Source organism: Dipodomys spectabilis, unplaced genomic scaffold, assembly GCF_019054845.1.
Source record: "Dipodomys spectabilis isolate Male_0828 unplaced genomic scaffold, ASM1905484v1 ptg000095l, whole genome shotgun sequence".
In the NCBI taxonomy this organism is placed as follows: Eukaryota; Metazoa; Chordata; class Mammalia; order Rodentia; family Heteromyidae; genus Dipodomys; species Dipodomys spectabilis.
The window spans coordinates 47,549,971-47,565,992 of NW_024870772.1; the positions used below are offsets into that span (position 1 = coordinate 47,549,971).

Genomic DNA, 16,022 nt, shown 5'->3' on the forward strand with positions numbered 1-16,022 from the left:
TGTGTGATCTTTTAAGTCTAAGCATTCGATATCACCTATGCTTATCATCAAAAGCTCACAAAAATGGGATTTAAAAAAGAATCAACACATACTTGTGCATAGCACCTGAATTCTGTGAAGACAATGCTCAAAGCCAGGACCCTATTCTCACCGAAGATGTGTGAGAATCTCTTATAACACGGCCTGTTCTTGTGTCAAGGTGGAGGACAGAAAAACTATTGACTAGATCATTCTGACATTTGAATGTTTCTGTCATCCCAAGGGAACAGGACTCCACAGCACATTTGTCTTAGAGTATCCTGTAAAGAACACAGCGTTGCTCTGCTGTGTGTCTGAGTTTTTACAGTTGAGCTGTGGTAGCGCCACTCAGAGTTCTTTTCTTTTAGTTTAAAGATGATTTTGGTCCCAGGGTCCATTTCGCTGTGTTTATTTGATGGAACTCAGAAGTGCATGTGACAAACCTGCAGAAACCAAGCCAGGTTTGATTGTTTGGCTTTGCTTGCTTGTTTCTTTGCCCTTTTCATTTTGTCTTCAGATAACTTTAGATAGAGCTAGCAACGAACGTCTGATGTGGTCTCAGAGCTTTTCTCATTTCCAAATAAACCCATTTGTTGTAAGAGGCTCCTTCTTCCCATTCCAGAACTACTGTTCTCCTTCTGGAACAATTAGAATGAATACCAGTACATTAATTTTATTGAGAAAAAAATGTTCAGAACCTATATATCTATGGTATAGAACCTTATACTGCACTGTTACATAAAACAAGATTTTTTCTTTGTTTGTTTTTGTGCCAGTCCTTGGGCTGAATTCAGGGCCTGGGCACTGTCTCTGAGCTTCTGTTGTTCAAGGCTACCATGCTACCCCTGGAGTATTAACACCACTTCCAGCTTTTTTCTGAGTAAGTTTATTGGAGATAAGAATTTCATAGGACTTCCCTGCCCGGGCTGGCTTTGAACCATGCTCCGCAGATCTTAGTCTCCTGAGTAGCCACAGTTACAGGCATAAGCCACCAGCACCTTGCCACATAGAGCAAATTTTAATGCTTTTTTGTTGAGGTAGATACATATTTTTAGGTATTTTATAGGATTCTATTACAAAAAGTCTCTATATATACATAGAGAGAGCAATAGTCTATACATTTCATTAACAACATCTGTTTTTCTTATTTTTTAGGTTAATCACTTTTTACCATTACAGAATAATTATGCATTTATGGGGATTTGTCCCCAAATAGTGTACAGAAAATTTCTATAGACCCTCATAGTCCATGTTTATCATCTACGAATAACATCTTATGTAATGATAACATGATGCCCAAACTAGGAAATTGAAATTGGTAGAAGCCAAAGAATTTATTCATATTTTACCAGTGACAGATGTGTTCATTTGTGTGTGTTTGCACATGTATGTGCAGGCATATTTAACCAGTACCATGAGGAAGAGTGGGGATGTTTCCAGAATCAAGGGTGATATTCCTTTCACCTATACCACCTCCCTCCCCAGTCACGACCCTGGGAATGTCCAGTCTGAATGCCTTCTCCAGAATTTTGTTTGTTCATCAAATGTGGTGATCCCCTGCATCATCTATGCAAAAGATGGCCCCTCAGGGGTTTGTGCATGGAGTCAGGAGAGAGAGTCTGTGGCCACCAGCGCTCGGATGGCCCAAGGAAGTGAAAGAGGCTGAGGCCTCAGGTGGGCATTAGCAATGCAGAGCAGCGTCTCAGCAGTACCTCTGCCTACTAAGCTCTAGCCAGCCAGTTGCCACTCCAACCCTAGGCGCCTTATGTTGAATTAGGTAATGTGTGTTGGATCCCATTTCATTTTTCTATAGAAAAACCCAGGCAAAATGGCAAAAACTGAGACCAGGGCGGGAGCCTCTGTGGAGCAAGTCCTTTCTCAGCCTTCCGTTTGTCCCTGCTCTGCACCTCCCACGAATGGTGGGCAGATTTTGAATCAAAGCAATTTGAGAGAAAGATCAATCTTAGCCAATTACGTCAAAGGCACCGTGTGTGTGTGTGTGTGTGTGTGTGTGTGTGTGTGTGTGTGTGTGTGCGTGTGCAAGTCTCCGTATGGGGAGGAGTGGGAGGAAGGCGGTGGGCTAGAGAAGAGGAAGAGAAAAGCCAGCTCGGTGGCTGTCTCTCAAATAGAAATGTTTGGTTTTAGTCCAGGGAAGAGAGCAGATTGGTTATGGAAAATGCCAAGTTTTTAATTTTTAAAATAATGTTGGTAACAACTGCCATTGTCATCCAAGGGCGTGGGCTTGCGTCCGCCTGGACCACAGTGGAGGGTCTGGGGTGGGCGAGGCCTGGCAGGGCTGAGGGAAGAGCTGCATCATCTAGGCCAGGCGCCTGGAGTCTCCAGCCCCAAGTCTGGCATCCAGGGGAGCGTGAGAAGTGGTGGGAGGAAGGGACCAGCCTGGAAGTTGTTAGGCCAACGTGATTGAGGCTCCTTGTCCGGAAAGTGGTGTGGGCGGGGGCCTGTGAGTGTGGAAAACAGATCCACTTTCCAGGAACTCCTCCTTCTCTCCTGTAATCTTTGCTGGGTGCTGTACAGGGAACCCCCTAATCCCAGCTTCCCTCAGTGACCTTCTTTTGAAACACCCACATTTTAGAGACATTCTTCTGTTAACTTTCTGCTAATGTTTCCATGTATGGCAATAGTTTAATGTTCTGAGAGGAGAAAAATATCCCATACCATTCAAGAGGAAAGCCAGAGTCTAAGTTTTCCCTTGAATTTTCAAACTGATTTCATCTACTCCTGGTCTTCCCTCAGTGTGTCAATATCTTAGCAGTGTGAGCTTCGGGCCTAGAGAACCCTATCAGAATTTAAGACTCCTGATTCCTGGTTTCCTAGGCTTTTCTTCAAAACTCCCATGAGGAGATCAAATCCCCTTCTGAGAAGAACTGGTTCAAAAGTTTCCTTTGATTGAAAATAAACATCATAAAAATCAGTGTCAGAATTTACTCATATCATACACTGGAGAAACACTTATGTCGCCTTTTCAGAAATCAGGTACTCAGACCAAAGCATTTAAGGCAAAGGTATTCTAATGTCCACTTCAATAGGGAAAATTACTAAGTGCAGTGTGATCACGAGAAATGCAGTGCGGGTCTGGATGCATGAAGGAACCTCAGGTTCTAGCTCATGGAGGGTCTCTGTACGGAATGCAGGTCCTCTGTCAGAGCTGTCCAGTGGGCAGGTCTCCTGGCTCCTTGAGCAGATTCCTCATTCTCCTTTAACCTTTATGTGGCAGACTGGCACTCCATCTCCCACAGAGCCATGAGGACTCTGACTCCCAAACCCTGCTTTCTAGTGGTCCAGGTTCCAAAGTCAGACATAAATCCACCCCCAGGGCAAGGGTCTTAGCATCACATGGTGTAAAGTGCAGGTGTTGCCTAGGGGTCTGCTGAGCATGTACACAGATGATCAGCCACTGCCGCAACCAAAGCAATGCAGGGTGAGGGACACTGTGGACACTCAGGGCTGGACTGCACCGGCTTTCACGAATTGCTGTGAAAACTTTGCTCTTGAAATTCAGAATTGGAATACATTAAGAACTCTCTCTCTCTCTCTCTCTCTCTCACACACACACACACACACACACACACACACACACACACAAAGCACCCTTATTGCAGGTTGACTTTCTGTTACCCAGATTGGAAACCAAACCAGAAGCCCCGCCATGATTTATTTTTCTGGAATCGACAGCTAGAGAGGACTCAGAGCACTCCACAGGCCATCTGGTCCAGCCCTCATGAGAAATCTGCCCTGTTTTCCAATTTTCACCCTGCAGCAGCTACTTATAAAGGCCTCTGAAGAAATATCGTGGGATCTCCTTCCATGGCAGTCCTGCAGATCTTGGCTCTTAACTTACCCCAGGAGTCACAGCTACTCATTTTGCTTGTGGGTCCTCAGAAGCACTAAGGTGAGGGCTGCTTCAGTTCTTGCTGTTTCATGGACCTAACAGGAGAATCTGGGAGAAGGAAGGCAGAAGAAAGACTGACAGGCAAGCAAGAAAGGACGCAGATATCAGCTCCTATTGATAGTTGGGAGGGGATTCTCCTTTCTGGTCCTCACACCTGCTTAGCTGATCTCAACCACTGAACCACCCAAGAGACAACACATTTCCCCAATCACACAAGAGCTCCTTTAAGCTGCCCTGCAAGCATCTTTAGCCTGTTTTCTATTGAGAGGAAAATGAGCTTGCTGTAATTTCCTGCCTCATGAGGCTTCCAGCATTTGAAAACCATAGCTACCACTCGGCTTTCTAATTTCTAGAATGTCCTATTGTCTTTCTCTCTGCTCCTAGATTGAGTTTTCTCTTTCCCATCTATGATTATGCCTCTCTTTTACACCCTCCTTCCATGACTACTTGCTCTTCAAGTCATACGGCAGGGACTCGCTTCCAAGTCAACATCTGGACTGTGTGCTGCAAAGCATAACGCGGCCGCCTGGTGACAGGAGCAAGCTCTGGTCCTTCGTTTGCATTTCCTGGCCCCCAAACATTTTACTATTTTCGTCAACCTTTGAAAAATTACTGTGACGCCTTCCGAAATATTCCAACCAATTTATCAGATGTGTGGGAGATGACGTCCTGTGTCTCAGTTCTAATGTTCATGACGACGACTGTTGAAGTTACAGGAATAAGGAAAGGCCATATTTAATATTTAAATTTTATTGATGGGTGAGTATCCAGGTAGGAAAATAGCTTGTAATAACATAAGGATACTGGGTCTAACCAGTGCCATCTTGGCCATGTGGTAGATGATAGGGAATTGGGTTTTAACTGGTGCCATCTTGTCCTCATGGGAGAGGGAGGGAAGTTCCATTTCCAGGTGATGAGCCTGAATTCCTAGGGACGGGGACTTGGGTGATAGGTTACGGGACCTATCAGTCCAGTGCTTTGAATTCAGGAGACTCCTGTCTCCTACCCCTGGCCCTATGTAGGCCTAAATCAGCTCAGGCACCATGAAGCCATGCTTCGTGTCTCCTGTCTCCTGTCTCTCCTCCGGTCACCAAGGTGTCCCACTTCAACTCTCCATTGGAGCCGATCTGGTTTGTTGGTCTTGTTTTTCTGCTCTTTCTTTCCTCTCCTGCTCTCATGGCTCAGTTTTCTAACCCTTTTAAGTGTATTTGAGGGGCCGCAGGTCTTTGGGACAGGAGTTCACCTGTGGTCACCAGCTTTCCAATAAAGATTCCCGGTTTGACCTCTCAAAATGTACCTTCTCTGTTTCTCACAACTGAGTTCCAGTACAACAGTAACATGATTATTTTTGCTCTTTGAGTAGACTCTTGTAGAACACTAGCAGGTTGGAATGAAGGCGGCAGTGTCTAACCAGTATGATTAGTTTGATAATTGTCTGTGTTGGTAATTATTCTCTCCCAGGAGCCTGCCCTCATAGGGCCCTGCTTGGAAAATTGCTCTTGTTCAGTGATGAGCTCGCATCTACCGGAAGGAAGGTCCATCTGCTTTAGGAGAGCTCTTACATAAGAAAAGCAGGGTTTTCTGCAAGTAAGCACCTTCTCCATTTCTTTGAAATTGGTTTTCACTTTAGGTTTTTGTGTTACTGGAGTGTTGATTTTAGTTGTCTTTGGCCTGTGACCACAGTAGCTCATTAGAAAAATCAACTGCAGAAATAGTGTGGTTTTTATGACTGCCACTTGTCTTTTTTGGCTCTGAATCCAGCGAACGGTTCCTGTGGGTCACTTGGTGAAAACGGGCCTTTGTGCTTACTAGCTTCTGCCTCTGTGCGCATGCATTCCAGCGTCTGTGCAATCCTTCAGACTGGAAATGCCAAGAAAACTATGAGCCGTCTAGTTCCCAGAGTGTTTTTTTTGTCTGGATGGAAAATAGAGTTGCTCAGTATTAGCCCAAAGAAACTACTACTAAGAGAACCGGATAGATAGAAGAGCGTGGGTCAATTCCCATGTCCACCGTATAATTTCTTAATCAAGGAAGGAGCTCAAAGTTTCAATTTCAGTTGACTTCCTCTGGAACTGTTTTCTAGAAACCAAGAGGCCTGGGTCCTAGTCCTTAAAAGCCTAACTCCTCAGTTAGAGAGTAAAGAAGGCTTCCTCACATTCTGTCTGAGCTTTTCCAATTCTGCCTGTTGCTTGCGCAAGGCTTCGTGAAGGCCCTCGGCGCTCCTGTATCAGGACAGAGATGAGGTGAAGAGAACTGAAGACACAGAACCAGAATGTTCACACGGTAGCCATTTCCTGTGGCTGTTGTACAAATTGCCACACGCTTAGTGCCTTCCACGACCCTGAAGATGTGCTCACTGTGCTGGAGGTCAGGAGCTTAAAATCCAAGGTCAGCCAGGCTGAGTCCCCATCCCCAGCCTTCAGCGTGGAAACTCAGCTCCCTGCTTCCTCCACCTTCTGGACCTCACCATAGTCCTCCATCTTTAAGGCCCATCACTCCAGCTTCTGGTTGTGTCTTTACCTCTTTTTCTACCTTTGATGGTCCTCTTCCCTCTCACAAGGACTGTGATAACATCAGGCCCACCACCATGACCCAGCCTCACCTTCGATCACCAGGCCCTTCCCACAGCCCTGTCTACGCATTTCCTCCTGCAGTAGAAGGAATCTCATCCTCGCTGTGTGGGGGTGGGGACGTAGCCACCCATCACCAGCCAGCACACTGCCCACCATGCACCATGTGTTTAAGGACTGAGCACTCTTTCTCCAGCATCTTCTCTAGGATTTTTTTAAGCCTTGTGCAGGCGAGGCGGGACACCAAGGGCAGATGGGACTATTGCTGCTGGAGGCTGCTGGGGTTTCCTCTGTGCACCCTTCCTAGCCCTGGGATTCCTGGGAAGGCCGGGGTCCTCCATCCTGATGGGATACCTCTGGGAGGCTCTGGGAGCCTTGCAGCCTTCTGTGCACGGAACCTGCCCTGCTCCTGCCTCATGGCTGTTGTCATAGCACTGTGTGGAGGAGGAAGAAAGGAGTCACTTGCAGGGGGTGGGAAGCTCTTTTTCTGAACCTTTCCATTAAATATTATTCAGTGGAAGCCATTAGGTTATTTTTATTTTAATCACAAGGCCACTTTTATTCTTTTAAGTGAAGTTTCTGCATATTCTGACAAAAGTGTTCAAATGGCTCAAACTGCGGCTGTTCCCTTCTGGGAGACTCTGGTCCCAGCCCATGGAGGAACCTGCTTGTTTTCCATGCTTTCTGTCCTTCTGAAGACCTGTAAATGTATACTTTAAGCTACATTGATGCCAAGCTACACAAGTCTATATGCCCTTTCTGTGCTCATGAGCAAAAATACTATATTGTGTCTTATTTGGGGAGAGATATTAGTGATTACCAGGTAACAGATTTCACTAGAACTCAGAGACCAAGGAACCAATAGTTAAATTTCAATCTTATCCTATAAGTTATTCTGTCAGATATTGTGAGAGATTCGATGCGTGGGTATAGGGAAATGAGAACATGACCTCTTTAGAAGCTTTCTGATGGTCACATGAGCTATGCCCACAGAGCTAGGAGGCAAAGCATGGAAAAATATGACTTTGCCCAGAAATGTTATTTGTTAGTATTCCATTTCTTTTCATTCAGAGTTACTATTGACATAAACATTTACTGACCACTGTAAAAGAATAATCCAGAAATCACCTAAACACAAAATTGAACCCAAAAGGCCAATATAAGGATGTAGGAAGTAAATGTAGGAAGTAATTCTAACCTAGGAATAGGAAGACATTGTTTTAAAAACCCACACAGCCAGGTGACTATATGCATTGCTAACTCAACAGCAGCATATCCATTCGCACAGGAGGACGGTGCAGGCAAGAGTTTATATCCCTGCAGTGCAGGACTGGTTAGGAGCATGCCCTCTCTGTGCTATCTCCCAGGAGATTGCCAAGTACCTGTATTCTAACGGAAGCTACATTTCCCCTTGGTTCTCATGCAAATTCAGCAATGACAAACTTGTTGATAACAGAAGAGGAAAAAGATGTCGGCTGTTCATTCCAGCAATGAAATCTGCTGATTACACTTCTTGGTGGCCACCAGGAAGCAAATGAAATGAGGTGAATAAATATAGTCTCATTCCATTTCTTAGGAAGGCAAGACTGGAACATGACAATAACACAGATCAAGGTATTTGGCCTTTAGCAATTAGTTTTAGAGACAGAGACATTCACAAAACATTAGTTTATAATTTTGCTTGTTGGTTTTTCCTGCTAAGAAAATCAGCCTGATCTACCCTCAGATATTGAGACAAAAGTACAGAGTTCCACAAAAGAGAAATGTTATAAGAATCTCTGAATTGCCAGTAAGCATGTCATCTATGCCAACTGTATTTGATGCCGATTACGTCCTTGATGCTGATTGCGTCAGCTTGATGCTGATTGCCTCTTGTAAACATTTAAACCAAAGGATTAACAGGGCATCATTAGTATTGTTTTCATCCTTGAGAAAAACTCTGACAAGACCTCACAGGTAGTGTTATGCCCATTGGTAGTTATAGCAATCAAGGAAGGAAAAGAACCCAAGCCCCAAACCCAGAACCAAATGGCATATTGTGCACCTGAAAATAATACTGGATTTTAAGTTTTCACAGTGGCCAGAAAACGTTTATGCCAACAGAGACTCAGAATGGAAAGAAACCTAATACTGGAAAGCAGCACGTCCTGGCAAGGTCTTGTTTTCCAGTGTTGGCATGAGGCAGGTGTTCTGTGTGTCCATCCATCATGACTGCCTGCAGGACCGGAGCAGTGCATGGTTCAACGAATGAGTGGAGTAGAGGAGCTCAGGCTGTCCTGAAGCCATAGGCTCAGGGGAAGTTCGGCAGCCTTACATCACAGGGTTTTTGTTTTTGTTTTGTTTTTTAAAAGTTCAAGGACAGAGCAGTCTGCCTCATTGAAGATTCAAATCTGATCAGCATAGGTGTTAATAGGCAAATTTAGCTTAAGGAGGTGCCATACTTTGAAGGCTTTGGGTACCGTATTTAGTCCATATTAATACTGAGTGTGTGCGTGTGGGTGCACATGTTAAAGGCACGCATGCATCTGTGGAGTGGGAAGGCTGAATGTATTGGGGACAGCACAGGATCACAGCTAAGGGATCACAAAGTCCATTTACCCACTGCAGCTCCTACCCGCAGTGCCTGCAAATCCTATTCAAGGCTTCAGGATTGTGTGGAAGATGGCATGAGATAATGTATGTGCAGTCCCCAGTGCTAATGGTCATAATTGTCATGGTGTAAATAGCCACACAGAATGAGCCCAGGGGGCTCAGGGGCTTTGAGCATATGAAATCATTGCAACAGTTCCTGAATAGTAGCATTCTTGTCTTCTGAACTTTCCTGTTTAAGTCATTCCCAATCCGGGCATAGTCAGCTAGCATGTCAAGAGTGATCAATAAAGGTTTGTTGGAGGGATGGATAGATGTTCCTATTCTCATAAACTCAAGGGCTTTTGTGGGATTGTATTATAATAGAAAGCTTTTGGCTTCCAATGCAGGCTTAATTCTCTACCTGACCTGCTCTCTTCACTTATGTGATGGCTTTGCTTTTGAATCCTGTCTGCATTTGACCTTGGTTGTTGAAGAGCAGGGTCTCCAGAGTATGCTGTCATCATGAAGAGAAGCTAAGGGCTGAACAGGTTTTCTATGATACATACCGACAGCAAACCCCGTGCCAGAAAAGAATCAAAGGTGGCTCTCAAAATTTCAGATTTACAAGAGAAAAGGAAATGAGGAGTTTGGGGGGGGGGGAATGGAGGACACCTGTAACATCCATCATATTGTTCAGGCATGCGTCCTGGAGAAACTCCTGCTACTTAACAGAGAAAGCAAGCTGGCCATGTGTGGAGCCCTGCGTGGGGGGGGGGGTGGGGGTGAGCAGCAAGAGCTGTGTCATGGTTGGGCTGGGCTGGGCTTCGGCTAAGATTGCTGTGCTTAAGATGATGACTGGAATTATCATGTGATTCTTTGAACTGTGTTCCCTAAAGCAGCAGACACATCCATAATTCCTGCTTGCATACTATGCTTTGGGTGCACTGGGTGTTTTGGTAATGTTTATGGGTTTATATTTACCAAGTAGCAAAAATGACATAACAGTTCTCAAAGTCACCCTCTACAACTTGGGTTTGGTGTGGATCAGTCCCTCGTGAACCAACAGAACTAAGAAAACTCAGCTGCAGGGCACGGGTGACCGCTCCCGCTACTCCCGGTGGCTGTGCAGCCCGGGGACAGAGGCCCCACAGCCCTGTCAGCAAGGACACACAGACCCCAACTCCAGCCCACTAGGTCCAGGCTGCACAGAGCTGCATGGTCCTGGGGATGCGTGGAAAGTGGGGTCTGGTCTCCTGGGATGTGTGGAGAGGGTCTGGTCTCCTGGGATGTGTGGAGAGAGGGGTCTGGTCTCCTGGGATGCGTGGAGAGGGCTTGGTCTCCTGAGAGGGTTCCCCCATGCTGCCAGCACTGAGACCATCTGAAGACCCCTGAGTGCCATCAGTCCCGCCCTGCAGCCCTTCACCACTCTTCAAGACCCAGCCAAGTAGTTCAGCCTTTCTCACTTTCTTGTCCATTTGAGACAGTCAGGTTGAGACATTTCCCAGATTCCCCTGGATTCTGTTCTCTGGGGGGGCTGGTGGGGCATGTGTGGCCACTGAGCCTCGTACGCTGAAGCACTTACCACCAGGTATGGAAGAGCCACAGTGGGTGTTGAGCCCTACATCCCCCATCTCTTCCCAAGTCTATGATGTTATAGTGCAGGGCCACATGATCTGGGATGAGGGCTGCCTTTGTAGTGACCGTGGACTGACGGTCCTGATGGTGGACAGACAAAGGGGGTGGAATCAGCTGTTATGATGTGGCAACCACAGACAGAATTCCCACCCCCGCTTCTGTGGACTGTATGACCCCAGGACCTTGGCCCAACCTGACAGCATGACAGCATGAAAGAAGCAGAGACAGTTGCATTTCCCATCAGCTTAGCAAGAGGGATTCCCACACTGTGCTTCCTGTAATTTAAGAAGAAGTGCTAGAATGCTATCCATCTTGAGTATCTGAGTTTCAGGCCTAGGATTCCTACTTTGTGTACATTTCAGAAGGTGGAAAAGAGAAAAGAAACAAGAAGCTAGGCATCATATCAAGCTAGGAAACTGAAGTACGATGACAAATGCTTCGTGCTACAAAGAGACGCAAATCTCCATTCCTGGACATGCAGAGAAAGTTTTTGTTTTTTTTTTAATAAAAAGAGTTCTTTTCAGCCAGTCATTGGTGGCTCACACCTGTAATCCTAACTTCTCAGGAGGCTGAGATCTGAGGATCACAGTTTGAAGCCAGCTGTGGCAGGAAAATCCATGAGACTTTTACCTCCAATGAACCAGCAAAAAGCCAAGTAGAATAGTGCCAGCCTTGAGCACAAAAAACCAGGCATAGTACCCAGGTCCCAAGAGGGGAGGAGGGATAGGGGGAGAGAAGAGGGGGATAAGGAGAGGGAAAGGGAGGGGGGAGGCAGAGAGAGAGATCTTTCCTAATCTTTATTTTTTGCTATTATTCCAATATCCCACAATATGAACTGTCCTCTGAAGAGCATGCTTCCTCTCAAAAGGTTGATTAAATAGTGCTTCCACTCTGGATTAGAACATGGTGAATTTTATTAAAATCAAAGTTCAGTTCTTAATGCAGAGCCGGCTGTGGAGAGAAAGTTAAGACTCTGAAACGGCTCCATGCTGTTACGTCACCAGCTCTGTTAATTTTTGGGCCAACAGGGATGCAGGTGTGTAAGTGGGAGGCCACCAACAGACAGCATGAATCCTGAAGTATCTCAAATGATCCCAACCACAGTACAGCAGGAGGTAAAGCCCGCATGCGTCACCTTACCAAACTGCTGCCCTTAGAACATCTCTTCCTTCTTCACTGTGGTTGTTCAGAGTGGAGCAGGGATTGTGCAGAATAGATCCAGCCTCATCCCGTCATCCCCAAAGATATGGATTCTCAACTTCTGTGGGGTTTGACACGAATTGAGTTAATAAACCCTCATCGGTAGACGCTGTTCTGAGAGCCGAGGATGAGGGAACATACAACAGAGGCTCTGCTTTTGACAAGCTTTAGAGTGGAAAGAGAAGAGAAACGAAGACATGTTTCTTAGTAATGGTGATGCTGCTGCTGCTGGGCTGGTGGTGGTGATGATGGTGATGATGATGGTAGTTATGGTGATGATGGTGGTTATGGTGGTGGTGATGAAGTACTCTTGAATGTGGAGTGTCCACTCGAGGGCCTGTGCACTGCAGCTGCTGGCATTGAGCTGGAATCCAGAGCTGCCACTTGCGTGACAAGCTTCCCGTTGGCCCCCCTCCCTGCAGCCGGTGACAGGGCCTGTCCTACAGATTGAGAGGAGGATTAAATACACGGCCTTGCCCAGCACCGACTTAGACATTCTGACACTTTAATTTTATGATCTGAATATTAGAAAGCATCTTACGGTCGATGTCTAGGATTTTTGAGGCTTCATCTTTGTGTCCTGAACAGCTGTTATGAAAGTACAGTACAATTTTCAACTGATGGAGAACTAGAATTTAAGGTGTATGGAATCAAAATCATATCCTGAGAATTTTAATTTCATATTTTTCTCTTACAGCTATTTCCCCTTTTACTTATTCTTCCTTCTAGCAAGAAAAGCAAGCCACCGGGGCAATATCAAGACTAGACATCAAACATCATAATCAGGAAGTTTGCCTTTTATTTTTGTTTATTTCCTGGATTCTCTTTAGTTGTATGAAGGGGCCCCAGTTCAGCATGTCAATTCGTGAGTGCCTGTATTTGGAACAGTGTCACCCCTTTAGCATTCTCCCTGCACCCACATAACCTTTCTGCCCCTTACCTGGTTCTCTTTTCACATAAGTACGTTGAGTATGACAACTGCGCTTACTGAATTCTCTCTGTCTCTAGGCTGAGTTGGAACCAGAGTTGTTAAAGTAAAAGGCAACAATCCAGTCATTATTTCCCTGTCACTTAGGATCTGGATTTTAAGTGTGGATTGTTAGAGCTTTGGGTGAAGAGACTAACATGCGAGCACAGCTAGGTTCAGCTGAACGAGGCGGCCGAGGGTCTCAGTGGCTCCAGCCTTCCCTGGCATTTACACTGGAGATCTCCTGAGCACAGGCTTGCAGGTCTGCATGTTGGGTTGCACAGGCTCAAGGGGCCACTGCCTTCCACTCAAGCCAACAAACAGAGCTCCTGACTGCTGTGAGCACAGCATCGGGGAACCGTCTGCTTACATGAGTTGAGGACAGTGCAAGACAACATGATATAGATGCTCGTTAAAATGATCTTTAGTCAAATTGAGCAATGTAGACCACGGGTCCCAACTCACCCAGTAGGTATAGGCAGCATCAGGTAGGTGATCTACATAATGGGGAGTGGGGGGTGAGGGGGTGGGGAATGCTGCCATCTTTGTGCGTACCTTGATGGTCGAGTGCAGGAGACAGAGAGGGGCTTCAGGGGTAGACACAGCTCCATGGTTCTAGGACCTAGAGAGAACACTGGGGCCTGGGGCCATGTCTACTGTTGCTCAGATGGCTGCCAAACACAGGTGCCCAGCCCTTCCTGGAGGGTGTGTAGAGAGGGGGATGCCAGCACAGCGAGGCTCCCCTGGGTTGATGGAGGGAGAGCGAGAGCAGTGACCTCCACCCTGCGAGCCTCACATGCGCCTAGGTGTATGTCTCCCCACCCCAAAGCCAAGGAGATGCATCTGTCAACGTGCGTGAAGTCTGAGATGGGCGAGGACAGTGTCACCTGACAGCTTGGCGTGGGGAGAGGACCAAGGGACAGCTGGCTGAAATGGCACGATTGGCAGGCAGTACGAAGAGGGAGGACGGTGGGGTCCCACGTGGGCTGCGGGAGTGAGCACTGAGCTTGGAGCAGAAGTGCCCGTGGGCTTTCTGGGTGTTTAAGACAGCACAGTCAGGCCTGGAAGGACACTGCCACCTCACACGGGGTCCCCACTCCTGAGACCCATCCACCTTGCCACTTGCTGAGTGCCTCCAAATCAAACTGGGGTGCGGCCATTAGGACCAGATGTGGAGAGGACCGAGCTCTGCACAGCAGAGGAAAGCAGATTTCTCTCTGCTTCTCTCTGGAGAAGTTATGAGGCAGAGGATGGAGCGAAAGGGAAGGAAGATACTCTGCCCCACATACTCTTCTCCTCCCTTGGCATCTGAACCAGGGCAGGGCCGGGCTGGTAAGAGGGGAGATGAGAAGTCAACCTGAGGTCGGCATTTAAAAGGAGCAGGGCTGAGACTCAAAATGTGTGTTAAGAAAGAAGCGATTGAAAAGCCATGGACTCAAGCCAAGGTAGCTTGAATGGAAGCTCAGAGCGAAAGGAGGGGCGTGGCCCGGTTCAAAAGCGGTGAGAAGCGGTGAGTAGGTAAAGTAGAATGGATTGATGATGATGTCCCAGGTTTGGAAGGAAAGTGCTCAGTCTGACAGCCACCCAGAAATCTTTGGGGAGAGGATGGGCTGGGATCCTACCGTGAGAACAAGAGGGTGGATGTGTGCAGTGAGGAGGGAGAGCGGGGAGAGACGGCAGGAAGGACAGCATGCTAGCTCCATGCAGCGGACCCAGACCAGAGGTGCAGCAAGATGTCCACAGTCATCCTGATGTGATGGGAAGCATGTTGGAAAGGGAGACTGAAAGGTCAAAGGTGTCCCTTGGATCCTATTCCAACCCCTGGTCACAGGCCCAAAACACTGGCTTTGCCTACTCCTTTCCTTAGCACATCTACTGGGCCCTGAGAAGCTGTGGGACCTGAGGTTCTGTAGCCCAGGACAGATTTTCATTCAGAAGCCAGGGCTCCATGTCCTCCCTGGCAGCACGATCACCATCGACCATCGATCATGGACATAGAAGCTCTCTCCTTGCCCCGATGTTTTTCACGCTGCTTTATTGCTGCTGTTAGCTGTGATTTCTTGCTGCTTCCTGCTCCCCCTCCCCCAGCCCCCGCCCACCCAGGTGCATTAGTAGCTAAGGGAACATGATGCTGTCAGGAGGGGCAGAGCTCCGTGACAGGAGCAATTGCCGTGGCAAACCAGCAGTGCGGATGCCATCGCTTAGAACAGCTGACAGTGCTGGGACCCCGTTTAGATAGAAAATCGCCCCTGGTAGGAGATGGGGATATTAGACTTATGGCAGAAAGTAAGGCTGCCTCTTCTCCTTGAGGGAGACACTTTCCAAGAGGTTTTAAAAAAAAAAATAGCATAGGGGCTGGGAAAGTGGCTCAGTGGTAGAGCGCTTGCCTTGCATGCCTGAGGCCCTGGGTTCGATTCCTCAGCACCACATAAGCAAAAAGAAAAAAGCCGGAAGTGGCGCTGTGGCTCAAGTGGCAAAGCGCTAGCCTTGAGCTGAAGAGCTGAGGGACAGCGCCCAGGCCCAGAGTTCAGGCCCCACGACCGGACCCAAAAAATAAAAATAAAGTCCTTAAAAAATAGCATAAAAAAAGGCAAGCTATTTGGGAGTACCAGAGACTTTTAATAAAGTAAAATGAATCAAATTTCCCCAAAGTATGCAAACACCAATTGTGCAAATGTCTCATAGTAATGAGGTTAGTTCAGTGTGCATTTGAATGGCCAAACTCTGACATAAGAAGTAGATGGAAATCTATTACTATCTCTGAGTACTGGCTGACCCCTCTTCACCCCCTCCCAGGGTCTCTCCGGGGAGAGGCAGCTGTAGCCTCCCCCTTTGCTTCACAACAACCTTCTCCACACAACCTTTCTTCTAGTTGGTTGGAAATGGCCATGAGCCTGGATCTAGCCAGAACTAGCCCTGAAGTCACTGCTTACTTTCTGAGTATTTTTGTTTGTTTGTCTCTGCCCCAAGTCTCTTTAGTTCCTCTTCCCTGCCTGTGTCATTCTGATTCCATTTCTTTTTTTTGGGGGGGTGGTCCAGTTGTGGGGCCTGAACTCTAGGCCTGGGCGCTGTCCCTTGAGCTGAAGCGCTCTACCATTTGAGCCACAGCACCACTTCCGGCTTTTTTTTTTTTGCTTATGTGGTACTGAGG

The 16,022-nt window shown here is 47.1% G+C and overlaps 1 protein-coding gene across 2 annotated transcripts in view; it reads left to right on the forward strand.

Moving 5' to 3' along the window:
- The window catches only part of Kcnab1 (potassium voltage-gated channel subfamily A regulatory beta subunit 1), a 213,128-nt gene that overhangs the window by 64,760 nt on the left and 132,346 nt on the right, over positions 1–16,022 (forward strand). The window lies entirely within an intron of this gene.